The sequence below is a fragment of the Macaca fascicularis genome, chromosome 3, assembly GCF_037993035.2.
Source record: "Macaca fascicularis isolate 582-1 chromosome 3, T2T-MFA8v1.1".
NCBI lineage: Eukaryota > Metazoa > Chordata > Mammalia > Primates > Cercopithecidae > Macaca > Macaca fascicularis.
Window position 1 is genome coordinate 112,020,243 of NC_088377.1, and position 14,916 is coordinate 112,035,158.

General features: G+C 36.6%; 1 protein-coding gene and 1 pseudogene across 20 annotated transcripts in view; one reads left to right on the forward strand and one right to left on the reverse strand.

Moving 5' to 3' along the window:
• Positions 1–14,916, reverse strand: part of HDAC9 (histone deacetylase 9) — a 921,222-nt gene that overhangs the window by 813,980 nt on the left and 92,326 nt on the right. The window lies entirely within an intron of this gene.
• LOC123572664 (U6atac minor spliceosomal RNA) lies at positions 1,283–1,379 on the forward strand (annotated as a pseudogene).

Sequence of the window (14,916 nt, forward strand, 5' to 3'; positions counted from 1 at the left end):
AAGGAACAGGGATGATGATGAACATAATATACGTGTTCACACTATGATGAAACATTTACACACAATGGCAAACATATTGAGTATAAAGAATGAGAGCCCATATACAATATGGCTGCAAAAAAGAGGATTAAATTCATCAAAAAATGACAGGTGCAGAACCCCAGAAGCAAAAATGTCTGTAACAGTGAAAATGCTAAGTCCATGACTTGAGTAGGGCTGAGGAGAAGCAGGCCCGGCTGGAACATTGAGCCAAACCACTCCTGACCAAGGACAGTGGAACCCCCTAGAGTACAGGTGAAATTGTGTTTGTCCCTTATCACTGATCCTAAAGAACAAAAGATTTTTCAGAAATTGTTTGGCAACAAACCTCAACTCATCTGGCAGCAAAAACTGACCTACACAGATGTGAGGCTATTTAATGTTTTTATTTATCTCATTTTAAGATTAAGATCTTTGAATTTAACTGCAGAAATATTATTTTTTTTATTATAGGGAATCATCCCAGACTCCATTAAAGGTGATAGGTAATATGGGGGTATATGGTCGTTTTGAAAACCTAATACATTTTTAATATCATACTAGCTTTTTAAAATCTGATAAATTCTTGATTCCAAAATGCACCTCAACTGGGGTTTTAGATAAAAATATGGGAACCTCAGGGTTTGAGGTTCCACAGAATTTGTCAGATATCCAAAGAGGTCTGTTGCCCAGAAAAAGTTTCAGAGTCTATGAGCGATCCATTTAGAATTGCTGTTTCAGATAGAAAATAAGTTTTCAGTGTCCCATACTTCCTATTATTGACAGCTTTTATGACCAGTGGCAAAGTTTATTTTATTTAAATAATATTAGTTAAAAACAAAAACTGGCAATCATGAACTCTTAAATCAACCTTCCTTCCTTATAATGCCAAGAACACCACACACACACACACACACACACACACACACAAACTATAAAGCAAAATTCTCTTTGCCTCCTATAACCTTAATAGATAATTTCCTGGAATTGTCTATTCAAATAGAAAATTAATTTCCATGCACAGCTGGAAATATCACATTGGCAAGCAAGGAAAACATCAAACACTAGTAGATTAAATAACAAGTGGAAGAACTATAAAGACTAAACAAAACAGAATTTGCTCAATAAGATGGTCATATGAGAACAGCTGTTTGCCTGTTTATTTAATGTATGAATACATCTTTAAAATGAAGTTGCAATCATCATGGCAGCACTGGATCCAGAGAAATAATTAAGGGATTAGACCATTCAAGAAATGTTACTAGTGTTGTGGGAAAAAAGAGAAGTTTAGCATCTCCCTTGTTAAGAATGGATGGAAGAGGCCATTGGGCGTAGTTTCACAGCACTTACCATGTTTTTTTTCGGTTTGGGATAAGGGGAAATTTCTGGAGATGGACAGTGGTGAGGGTGGCAAATGGTGTGAATGTACTTAATGCCACTAAAGTGCATACTCAAAATGTGTTAAAATGGTAAAATTTAACCACAATGAAAATGATTAATTTCAATAAGATAGAAAAAAGGTCTTATATATCAATAACAAAATAGAACAGTCTAAAAGAAAAATAACCGAAGGACACAAACAGAAATTCCAAACAGGGGAAGAAAATCCTACAGAGATATGGAAAAATGTTCAAAACTACTAAATAATCAAGAATGCAAGTAAAAATGACTACAAAATAGCATGTTTAACTATTATAATTAGCAAAGATTTAAAAGATTGTTTATAAAGTTAATAAAGAAGCAGTTTTTCTAGACCCACTAATAAGATTAGGCTGTGCTTATACATCTCCTTTCTTTGGCTTGGACCTACATCATGCGTGTCCCTTTCTGCAGTGACAGCCATCAAGAAAAATCAGGCTCAAGGTACCATTTGGGACTATTCCCTGATGCTGTAACTGCTTCAAGCAATAAGTTACATGGCCAATACTCAATTAAGAAGCAAAGTAAAAACAGAATAATATGCTTTGCACAAACACTTTAAAAACAAAAAAAGAGAGAAAACAGAACACCACCTACAGGAACTGCCAGGCAGAAAGGCAAACGAGAAGCATAACAAGGTGGGAAATACAAAACCTCACATGGTGAGGCAGCCCCCTTGGCCCTGCTGCCTCGATTCTCAGGTAGTCAGAGAAAAAAACACACACACACACATCAGCTCATAGAGCAGAACTGACACTGTATAAATAGCAACAAGGAGAAAGTTCAATATAAATCAATGTGTTATGAAAGCAAATATAGAGAAAAATATTATAGGTGAACTTTATATTGCAGGACTTCCTAATGAGTGAAAGGTGGAGTTCAAGATATTAGGAACATTTCTAGATAAGGCATAACAGATTTCCAAAGTAGCATATTGTGTTATAAAGCATGGCGCTACATCTCTTACATCTTTGGCAAACGAAACCCCCTTTTACTTCAGTAAATCTCCCTGTACACCACAAGCAAAGGGAGAGATCAATTTAATTGTATGACTAATTCATTTCCCATAAAGGAGGAAGTAAGTGGCTAGCAAAATACCTGATACAAAGTAGGAGCTCAATAAGGATTTGTTGAACTGAACAGAAACAAATGGTAGAAGCTAATGATTATTTGGTTGAATCTATTGATTAAATGTATTATTGTTCCACCTTTTCACCTGACTTTACCTAAGATAACTGATCTCATCTCTACAGAGAGCTATAAATATTCTGTTCTTTTCCCCTTGGTATTACAAGCACCAGCTACCCACCCAACATGGTGCTTAGAGACTCAAAGATTATCTCCCCAGAATCAGCATCTTTAATCCAATTTCTGGTCACAAATATATAGGAATTTTTAAGCAAAGGTGAAAAATTGTAAAAGATGCATAGGTAATTAAACAGATTCTAACAAGAGAGACTTGATGATAGATAAGCTGCCGCAAGGAGACCCATTCAAATAGAATGGGAATCAGCCTCTTTCAGTTTCCTCATCTGTAAAACGGGAGAAAAAGTCAATCAGTGGCTTTTAAGCTTTTTCAACAGCTACTCATATGAGAAATACATTTCATATTAAATGCAACGCACATATAGAAATGTGCTTATCTATATAAAACTCATGCAGTCACATAAATTAACACTAAATTGTACAATGTGTGTGCAGTCTGGCATGTTGTATTGTAGCCTATTCTATTCCATTGTTGAATTGCAACCTACTAAATTGGTTTCATGAGCACTGGACTAGATGGTTTCTTTGCAGTTCATTAAAAGAAAACTCGTGATTTTACTTAGAAACAATCTAAAACTACCTGCCACCCCCGCATACTATTTCCTTAATGACATTTCCAAAGCAAATTCCTGAGTGAAATGATATAATCCCTACAACATCTTTACCTTCCCTTCTCCTCACAGTAAATACCCATGATCCTTTCCACTCCACTGTTTGGCCAGTGATTTTCCTAGGGTGCATGACTACTACCAAATCTAGCAACGTAAGTGAACACAAGAGGTTTTGCAATAAAAGTTAAACATCTACCCAAGGAACTCCCTTTTATCCATAACAAAGTGCACTTGAATATTTACAAACCATTGAATAGCTAAGCAAAAGTCAGAATGATATTTTGCAGCAGCAGCAAGCCACATCAATCTTAATTTTAATTAAATGAAAGACACTACTAAGAAGTTGCATCATCCCTGCCAAATATAAAGGATTTGCTCCCTGAAATAAAATAAAAAAAAATTAACTTTCTAAAATAGCATTTACTGTCACTTGTAGATTTTCCTAAATCGCCACATTCTACTGTGACAGCACCCCCCCAACCCCCCGCCCCGGTTCATCCTACCTCATTTCCAGGAATGGACAGGAATCCCTGGTGGAAAATGAGTTGACTTTTGAGTCAAGCAATACTGTACAATCACAACTGAGGTTTTTTTTTTCCAGCACATAGCTGGGGAAAGGCCTTGTTTACGTCTTCTCGTCATAGCTTAAAAAGCACCTATAACGTCTCCTCAAGGGCAGCAATACAATCTTGACAGTCTAACAGTATTTGTGCTTGTCAATGATTTCAAAATGCTTTACTGTAAATCTTTTCTCAGTATTCAAGTTTACAGGGCAAGGAAGAAATTAATGGATTTGGATATTTTAATCATTATAGTTTACCAAATGTAAAGCTGCAAATTTATAAGTTTTAAAAACATTTCAATTCATAAGTATTAAAGAAATACAAATGTCAAAAAAATTAAATTCATTGTAATCTTGTAATCAAAGAATTCTGTGTAGTTTACAAACTTGGCAAGCCACATTTTTATTTTTAATTTCCGAACTACTAATTCTGGAGGAAAAACAAACACCATTAACTTCCTCTTCAGTCACTAGCTGTCTGTGCCTTGTGTGTTTATCGCTTCCTGCCACAAGGAAATACATTTGAAACAAAGAATGATATTCAAAGAGAGTTCTCTGGGTTTGTCTAAAATCATTCTCTCAGGAATTGAGAAACAGTGTAAAGAAACATGATTAAATTATGATACAGAGTGATAAGACTATGGAGAAAACCTTCACATTTTTGTCTTATTACATTATTTCATCTAGTGCTTACCAGGTATGCAAAGATTATTTAATGAATAAACTGAGTGTAGTCAAGTTAAGTAACTTTTCTTCACCCACACAGCTAATAAATGGCAATATATCTTCCCTTCCTTATGATTTTCTTTTTTTTTTTTTTTTTTTTTTTTTTTTTGAGACAGAGTCTGGCTCTGTCGCCCAGGCTGGAATGCAGTGGCCGGATCTCAGCTCACTGCAAGCTCCACCTCCCGGGTTTACGCCATTCTCCTGCCTCAGCCTCCCGAGTAGCTGGGACTACAGGCGCCCGCCACCTCGCCCGGCTAGTTTTTTGTATTTTTTAGTAGAGACGGGGTTTCACCGGGTTAGCCAGGATGGTCTCGATCTGCTGACCTCATGATCCGCCCGTCTCGGCCTCCCAAAGTGCTGGGATTACAGGCTTGAGCCACCGCGCCCGGCCTGATTTCCTTAATAACATTTTCTTTTGTATAGCTTACTTTATTGTAAGCGCCTATAGTCCCAGCTACTCGGGAGGCTGAGGCAGGAGAATGGCGGAAACCCGGGAGGCGGAGCTTGCAGTGAGCTGAGATCCGGCCACTGCACTCCAGCCTGGGCGACAGAGTGAGACTCCGTCTCAAAAAAAAAAAAAAAAAATACAGTGTATAAAACATACAACATTAAAGAATGTGTTCATCACTGGTTTGTGTTATCAGTAAGGCTTCCAGTCAACAGTGGGGTATTAATGGTTAAGTTCTCAGGGAATCAAAAAGTTATACATGAATTTTCCACTGGGGGTGGGGATGGTACCCTTAACCCCTGTGTTGTTCAAAAGTCAACTATAGTTTGATGCCTGTAATTCTAAAAATATTATCACTTAATAATATTTAAGTATTTACTGGTGATAGGGAAGTAGACTTTTGACAGTGGGTGAAATCCATGAGATAAATAATATTCTGCATGTTTTACAAAGGTAGGAGTTTACAGAGGTAAAACATGCATAATATTTAAATATTTAAAAGGAATTTGGGACAAACAAATTTCTGAGAAGAAAAAAATCTGTAAATACATAGTGAGATGATACAAGTGATTTCAAAAACTGAGTAACTTTATTTAATAAGAGTGAAAATTGGGAAAATAAAAGAAAAAGAGAAAAGCACCAATCTTTATTTCAATACACTATTTAACAGCTATTTCAACGATAGTGTAGAAGGTTTTATAGAAACTTTTTCCACTCCAACGTATTTTCTGGCCATTATTTTCCTCTTGCATCATAATCTTACAGTTAACGTCTTTTATCTTGCAATATTGGGGGGTCTTTTTATAAGCCAGGTTATAAGTACAATTTTTTGACTGATAATGGGTTTATCAGGATATAGCCCCATTGTAAGTTGAGAAACATCTGTATAATTTTTGGCGAAGGCAAGTCATCTATGCATGTACATGTGTATCCCTATCCCTATGCATATATATTCAAATACACAAATATATATGCCCATAATCATTTATGTACACATATACACATATTTAATTATATACAATTATATATGTATATCTAGCTATGTATACAAGTTCAAAATTGGACAATTCATATATGAGTTAAACAAGTTATTTATGGCCAGGCATGGTGGCTCATGCCTGTAATCCCAGCACTTTGGGAGGGTAAGATGGGTGGATCACCTGAGGTCAGGAGTTTGAGACCAACCTAGCCAACATGGTGAAACCCCATCTCTACTAAAAATACAAAAAATAATTTGCCAGGCTGTAATCCCAGCAGGCACCTGTAATCCCAGCTAGTCGGGAGGCTGAGGCAGAAGAATCACTTGAACCCGGGAGGCAGAGGTTGCAGTGAGCTGAGATCGTGCCACTGCACTCCAGCCTGGGCAACAAGAGCAAAACTCTGTCTCAAAAAACACACACACACACACACAAAGTTATTTTACAAGTTAAATCTTTTTATGTGTTTCATGTTGTGCTCACATAAAAATATCTCATGGTCTTAAAAATGTGAGAAAACCAATTATTTGGAGGATTCAATTTAATTAATGTGTCTTGGTTTTTTTGGCACTTGGTTTGCACCTCAGTAATGTATGAGAAAGGGTGACTTGGAGGTCTCAGATATGACAAAGTGTCATCATATCAGGTGACGCTGGTTGACTTCCTCAACACACAGTGCTCATGAGAGACCTAGGATGGTCACAGGCATGCACCTGTGTTCTGGGTCTCTGGGAGGAACACCAGTCTTACCATGCCCCACAAGGCTCTGTAAATCCTTGGGGATTCTGGCTCAGTATGGTCAAGTGGGGCCTGGGAACTCACATATTAATAAGCTCCAGGTGATTCTTTTTTTATTTCTTCTAATAAAAAATAAACAAAACAGGATACATATACAGAACGTGCAGGATTGTTATATAGGTATATATATGCCATGGTGGTTTGCTGCACCTATTGACCCATCCTCTTAAGTTCCCTCCCCTCACCCCCCACCCCTCAACAGGGCCTGGAGTATGTTGTTCCCCTCTCTGTGTGATGTGTTCTCAATGTTCAACTTCTACTTACGAGTGAGAATATGCAGTATTTGGTTTTCTGTTGCTGTGTTAGTTTGCTGAGGATGATGGCTTCCAGCTTCATCCCTGTCCTTGCGAAGGACACGATCTCGTTCCTTTGTATGGATGCATAGTGTATATATTCCATGGTGTATATGCACCACATTTTCTTTAGCCAGTCTGCCATTGATGGGCATTTGGGTTGGTTCCACGTCTTTGCTATTGTAAATAGTGCTGCAATAAACATATATGTGCATTTGTCTTTATAGCAGAATGATTTATATTCCTTTGGGCATATACCCAGTAATGGGATTGCTGGGTCAAAAGGTATTTCTGGTTCCAGATCCTTGAAGAATCGCCATAGTGTCTTCCACAATAGTTTAACTAATTTTCATCCCCACTAGTAGTGTAAAAGCATTCCTATTTCTCCATAGCCTCGCCAGCATCTATTGTTTCCTGACTTTTTAATAATCGCCTTTTTTTTTTTTTTTTTTCTTTTGAGACGGAGTCTCGCTCTGTCGCCCAGGCTGGAGTGCAGTGGCAGGATCTCAGCTCACTGCAAGCTCTGCCTCCCGGGTTTACGCCATTCTCCTGCCTCAGCCTCCTGAGTAGCTGGGACTACAGGTGCCCACCTTCAGGCCTGGCTAGTTTTTTTGTATTTTTTAGTGGAGACGGGGTTTCACCATGTTAGCCAGGCTGGTCTCGATCTCCTGACCTCGTGATCCGCCTGTCTCGGCCTCCCAAAGTGCTGGGATTACAGGCTTGAGCCACCACGCCCGGCCAATAATCACCATTCTAACTGGCATGAGATTGTATCTAATTGTGATTTTGTTTGCATTTCTCTGATGATCAGTGATGTTGAGATTTTTTCATATGTTCGCTGGTCACATAAATGTCTTCTTTTGAGAATGTCTGTTCATATCCTTTGCCCACTTTTTGATAGGGTTGTCTTTTTCTTGTAAATATACTTAAATTTCCTGTAAATTCTGAATATTAGACCTTTATCAGATGGGTAGATTGCAAAAATTTTCTCCCATTCTGTAGGTTGCCTGTTCACTCTGATGACAGTTTCTTTTGCTGTGCAGAAGCTCTTTAGTTTAAATAGATCACTTTTGTCAATTTTGGCTTCTGTTGCAATTGCTTTTGGTATTTTTGTCATGAAGTCTTTGCTCATGCCTATGTCCTGAATGGTATTGCCTAGGTTTTCTTCTAGGGTTTTTATAGTTTGGGGTTTTACATTTCAGCCCTTAATCCATCTTGAGTTAATTTTTGTATAAGGTGTAAGGAAGGGGTCCAGTTTCAATTTTCTGCATATGGCTAGCCAGTTTTCCCAACACCATTTATTAAACAGGAAATCCTTTCTCCACTGCTTGTTTTTGTCAGGTTTACCAAAGATCAGATGATTGTAGATGTGTGTGCTATTTCTGAGGACTCTGTTCTGCTCCATTGGTCTATATATCTGTTTTGGTATCAGTACCATGCTGTTTTGGTTACTGTAGCCTTGTAGTATAGTTTGAATTCAAGTAGCATGATGCTTCCAGCTTTGTTATTTTTGCTTAGGATTGTCTTGGCTATACGGGGTCTTCTTTAATTCCATATGAAATTTAAAATAGGCTTTTCTATCTCTGTGAAGAATGTTAATGGTATTTTGATGAGAATACCACTGAATCTACAAATTACTTAAGCCCCAGGTGATTCTTATCAGACAAGCCTGGGAAACATGAATTTTGTGCACAGGAAGAAGCACACTGAAAAGAAGGCTGAAAATATGGTTTGCCCTATACCCTTGACAGTAGGAATGCCTTGTGATTACTGACAATTTCTGTAGGCCATGGCAAGCCATGGAAGATTTTCGAGAAGTGACATAACTAGATTTGTACTTTAGTAAGATTCACTAGGCAACACTGTATGGATTAGGCTGAATGGAGGGGAGAGGGAAAGTAGACAAGTTGTAAGTCTAGTACAAGAGTAGTAGCAAGAAGTAATAAGTGCTAAAGGTTGGCAACAAAAATGGAAGATAAAGTTCATTAACATTGAAACAGATATGATGTGGAGGGGAATAGAGTAAGAGTTTTAAAGATGGTGCCATGGTTTTAACCACAGGTGGCTAAGAAAATATCTGTGATGTTCATAGAAAGAAGAAAGTCAAAGGACTAGACTGAGTGAAGTATGAGTTAATGAAGTAACAAATAAACGGTCACAAGAAAAGCCACTTTTTAGAAAAGAAGATGGAATAGGATTTTAATCCCAGTTCTACTTTTCTCCTTGCTAGGATGTGCCAGACATGCCTCTTGAAGTCTCTGACCCTCAGTATCCTCATTTATAAGTAATGCCAGTAAAACCTATGTCACAGGATTGCTGTGAAGATTCAATGAGATTATATGTAACACTTTGTCCACATTAGGTACTTAATAGGCAATTTTGTTTTTGCCTGCCTTTATTTTCACTGACTTGTATTTCCAATGACCTAAACCCATTTCAGGGACATGGTAGGTACTCAATGTATATTTACTGAATAATAAGTTACTACCGCTATCATTCTATGAAGACTGAGAAAAGATCATGGAATTTGCCCATTAGGCAGTAACTGGTACACCTGGAAGTTGCTTAAATGCATAGGGATTTTGAACACTTGGGGTAAGTAAAAGTCAGTCCAAGTATACCAGAAGGGCATTCTAGTTCAAGTAGTTTTGTAGAGTAAACATTGTTTTACTTTTATGATGCATGTTAAAAAGATAAAGTCTTCCAATTAGAAAATAAAAATCTGCTTTTGTTAACATTAACAGTTTTCAAAACCTTCTTATGCTTTATTTAGAGTTTTTACAGTACATTATCTTATTTGATCATCTGTCCTTTGAAGTATGGAATTCAATTACCACATCACCATTTCTATTTTAAAGATGAGAAAACTGAGATTCAGAAAAGTTGAGTGACTTTCAGGGCATGAAGAGCAGAGCCAGGAATTTAATTAAAGTCTTCTGACCACAAATTTGCCTGGCTTCCCACTCCTGACATTCCTCAAGCCAATTCACGTTAATCCAAACAAGCTCTCTTCTGTTTTCCCCCCACCTGAAGTTTTCTCCAAGATTTGGAAGTGAAGAGTGGGGCAGAGTCTTATGGACTTTGGGAACTTTTTAGTGTAATGCTCCTCCTTAAAACCCAACCAGCACCAGAGAGCACCATCCTACCACAAGGCCGGTGCCAGCGGCGGATGCCAACGCCAGCAGTGCACCTGTTCCTTGTTAGCTTCAACAGAAAAATCTGTCGTTCAGTTGGGAAATATCAAGACTGTCTTTCTGGAAAATGTCCCTGTAAAGAAGGTACAACCAGTCTTAACCAGTCAGCTAAAAAGAAAAAATTGTCTTGACAGAGGGTTAGCACTACCTTGTTACCACTGGCTATGGTGTTGGACTGCCTAAATTCAGATCCTGGCCCAGCTGATAATAAGAAACATAACTTTAGACATGTTAACCCAGCTAGGCAAGTCTCTAAGGCTTGGTTTTCCATCTTCAGAAAAGGATTTTAGAAAATAGTCCTTACTCCATAGTGTTTTCACTCTGATGAAATGAGATATCACATATAAAGAACTTAATACACTTAGAACCTGAAATACAATGAACACTCAATAAATGGTCACTGCAATTCAGCAATATGTGATATCCCAGTTTTACAGAAAAAGCAACACAGGCCCAGAATGATCAAGATACTTGCACAAAGTGACAAAATACCATTTTGCAAGACTAATCATGCTTTCCTTATGGAGAAAAAAACGCCCGAGATAATCACTGCATTTTTTCATTGATTGCAAGTGCCCCATTTATTCCATTGATTTTAAATCATTCATTTGGGAATTAATGTACAGTTTCAACTCATAAATTGGAACAATGTGGAGGCAGTGGAAAACAAGGCCCATAGCTGAGATTTAATAATCTTGAATATAAGAAGATAAGTGAGTTTAAATACAAAGGGGGAAAAAAGGGCTTTTTAAAAAGTATAGATTTATGTACTCTTACCTATGCTTGTAACAATATTTAAATGAGATTAATTTGTCCCTTTTCAAAATAGAACTAAAAGTTTAGTTTTCATAACTAATTAGACAATATTTCCTCTTTTAGAAAGGATATGTCATCTCCTAAATGATAAGGATTTTATATTTACTTTATCCTGTCCTTTGTGCTTTCCTGATGCTTGCTTTAATAGCGGTTCTCAACTTTAGTTGCACATTATAATTACCTTGGAGGTTTAATGAATACTCATGCCTAAGCCTCATAAAAGTCAAATTAAGTCAATATCATTGAGGCGGTGGTCCTGGTTCAGATTTTTTGTTTTCATTTTTAGTTCTCCAGGTTATTTTAATGTATAGTCCAAATCGAGAATCAATGGCTTTCCTGATGTCTTTCAAATAACAAATGGCCTTTTTTTTGCCCTGATTGCTGTCTGTAAATAAAGTTGTTTTACTTCTAACCATAAAAATCACTTGCTTTGAAAGCCAGTCTTGACCTTTAGTGCAAATTAGTTTGATTTCCCATGATTCTAATCAAACACTTTTGTGATATTGCTATTCTTCTAATGTTCCTAATAAAGTTGGGTGGGAAGAATTACGTAGGCAGACCACATTTTACATAGCAACTCAATTACAGTACTAGAAAAAAAAAAAAAAAAAAAAACAGCACATGCAGGATACAGACTAAGGTAAGCTCTGCAGTATTTTTAAGAGATTAGGTATAAATTATAAATCTTAATAAAAACGTGACTGATACAATAGCACAAAAAAATACAGTACTATAACGTTAAAATATCTGACACAACTATATAGCTGTTATTCAATATCCTACACCTTTCAAATGAATATGCTGGATTCTGATTGTGAAACACCCCTATTTTGAAAATCTGAAATCCAAAATGTTCCAAAATCTGAAACTTTTTGAACACCAACATGATGCCGCATGTGGAAATTCCTCACCTGACCTCAGGTATACAAATTTTGTTTCATTTACAAAATTATTTAAAATATTGAATAAAATTACCTTCAGGCTATTTGCATATGGTAGGTATGAAACATAAATTAATTTCATGTTTAATTGGTGATAGACCATTTTAGCAATTTAGAACAGTCACCACACCAGTACGTGTGTGTGTGTGTGTGTGTGTATGTATGTGTGTGTGTGTATATATATATATATCTTTTTTCTATTTGAATCATTTTATCTTTTTCATCAGGTTTCATGTGGTATATAGCTTTCAATAATGACTGTTTTAAGGACTCAGGAAGGACTAGGCAGCTGTCCAGGCTCTTCATGAGTCTATGCTTGGTATATCCTCCTGAATATCAATTTTGTTTCTCCAATTCTAGTCCATACCACTGTTTATTAGATGGTTTATCATAGGTAATTTGACTTGGACAATGAAGTTCATTCAAATTACATAATATAAATAATTTCCAAACTGGCTGATTTATCAGCATGAAAATCTGAGAGTGTTTTATTGGCATTCAATTATTTCTTGTTCTGCTTGAGTTAGCACTTTGTAAACTGTTAGTGTCTTCAATAGAGTTCTGGAAACTTTTACCCTTTCCAAATGATATGGTCCTAAAATCATCAGAAACTTTTATGCAAGAGTGATTTTCAGGGTTATTTTATTCCTTTTTATAAACTTCCTTGAAGACACCACACTTATAAGTCCATTTCCTTGTAAACAGCTTTCAGGAAAAATGTATGATAATTAAGCCATTAACTGTGGACAAGACTTAATATGGTCATGGTTAAAGATGAAATTTACAAGAAGGTCTGGTCATTTTTGTAGCCTGTAATAATTTAACATAAGAACCGTAATTATGACTGATAACATATACCACAACATATCAGAATTTAAGGAATCTCATGTAATTTGGGAATATATATTAATAATATATCCATTAAAATGTAACTCAGAGAAAATTTTACATAACTTCTTATATGACAATGATTTCCATGTAAGATAGTATATTAAAAAGCCCGATAATCACTTTTTTGATGCTGCAGTGGTCCTTTGTAGAATCCCAAGGTTAGTTTTAGGTGAAAAAATATTTAATTTTGAATTTGAAATTTGATTTAAGGAAGCCAGTCAAATATGTTAAAGGTTTAAAACACTTGACTAAAATAGGATCACAGGTCACTATTAAATAATAGTCATTTATTTAGCCAATGTTAAATTAAGTGTTACATATAAATATTTAATGTAAATAATGAAAATATTATAAAAAGCAAAAATCTTTATTCATCAATAGAGAAGAGATTCATTTGTCTAAACAAAAGACCGAATAAAGGCATCATGAGAAACAAACAAAAAAAAAATTAATTTCATGTTTAGACTTGGGTCTCATCCCCAAGAGAGCTCGCTATTTATTTATTTATTTATTTGAGATGGAGTTTCACTCTTGTTGCCCATGCTGAAGTGCAATGGAGTGATCTTGACTCACTGCAACCTCAGCCTCCCAGATTCAAGCAATTCTCCTGCCTCAGTCTCCTGAGTAGCTGGGATTACAGGCATGTGCCGCCACATCCAGCTAATTTTGTATTTTTAGTAGAGATGGGGTTTCTCCATGTTTGTCAGGCGAGTCTCGAATGTCCAACCTCAGGTGATGCGCCTGCCTCAGCCTCCCAAAGTGCTAGGATTATAGGCATAAGCCACTGCGCCTGGCCAATAGCTCATTATTTATATGCAAATATTCCAAAATCCAAATACAAACTCTAAAACACTTCTGGTCCCAAGCATATCAGATAAGGAATACTCAACCTGCAATGACAGGTAACAAAAAAATTTATAATTTATTTATTTTAAAGGCAATAGTTTTATTTTCCTGGATTATTTAATAGTGACTTTTTATGCATACTCATTGTGCGAATGGCAGAGTGAAAAAAGTTTTAGGGCACTCGAAGTGGAGGATAGGAGAAAGACACTCAGCAGCCCAGGACACTTTACCATTTATGTATTGTCACTTTAATATCTTAGTTTACACACTGTTTAAAATGGCCAGGTGTGATGGCCCATGCCTGTAATTATAACACTTTGGGAGGCCAAAGCAGGAGGATCTCTTGAGGCCAAGATTTTGAGATCAGCCTAGGCAACACAGCAAGACCCCCATCTCTACAGAAAAATTTAAAAATTAAACTAAAAAAAAAACTGTTTAAAATGATAAAAATACTGAACTTTTCTGCCAATCTTCTCATGCTAGGAAAACTTTCCAAAAGCAGCCATCTTCTGTGGGGGAAAAGATGGAATAAGGTGAAAAAAATGGAATCTAAGGAAGGAAGGTCCCCAACGATTTGAAACTGACTCAGGGTCACAAAAACAGGCAGCAAAAGTTGAGGAAATTCTTTAGATTTGTCTCCTTCTAGCCATCGTAATTAGTATGTATGTAGAATCTGAAGCACAGGTAGAAAAACTCAGGATTGAGGGATTGGTTCCTTTGCTTACTTAAATATTCAAGGACTTTTTTTTTTAAAAATGAACCACATGTTAAGTGACTGGCAGCCATAAACAGGTATAAGATACTGCCCTGAAAGCTTCAGTGACATTTAGTCTTGTCCCTCTACTCTCCTCTCTTTCTTCCATCTTTTAATTGATAAGGTGATGCTTGCTGATTTGATACTACATGAGTTTTTGACTGTGACCTCTCTTCTTATGATTCTTAAATTCCTATCTTTGAATTCAACTACTCTTCATCAACCTTAGTCTCAAGCCAGTCTCCTGACAACTAGCAGAACTGTGGTTAACAACACAAACTCTAGAATTAAGGCACCTGGATCCAAGTGCTAGATTTACTGTGAGACCTTGACAGAGCAAGATAACTAACCTCTCA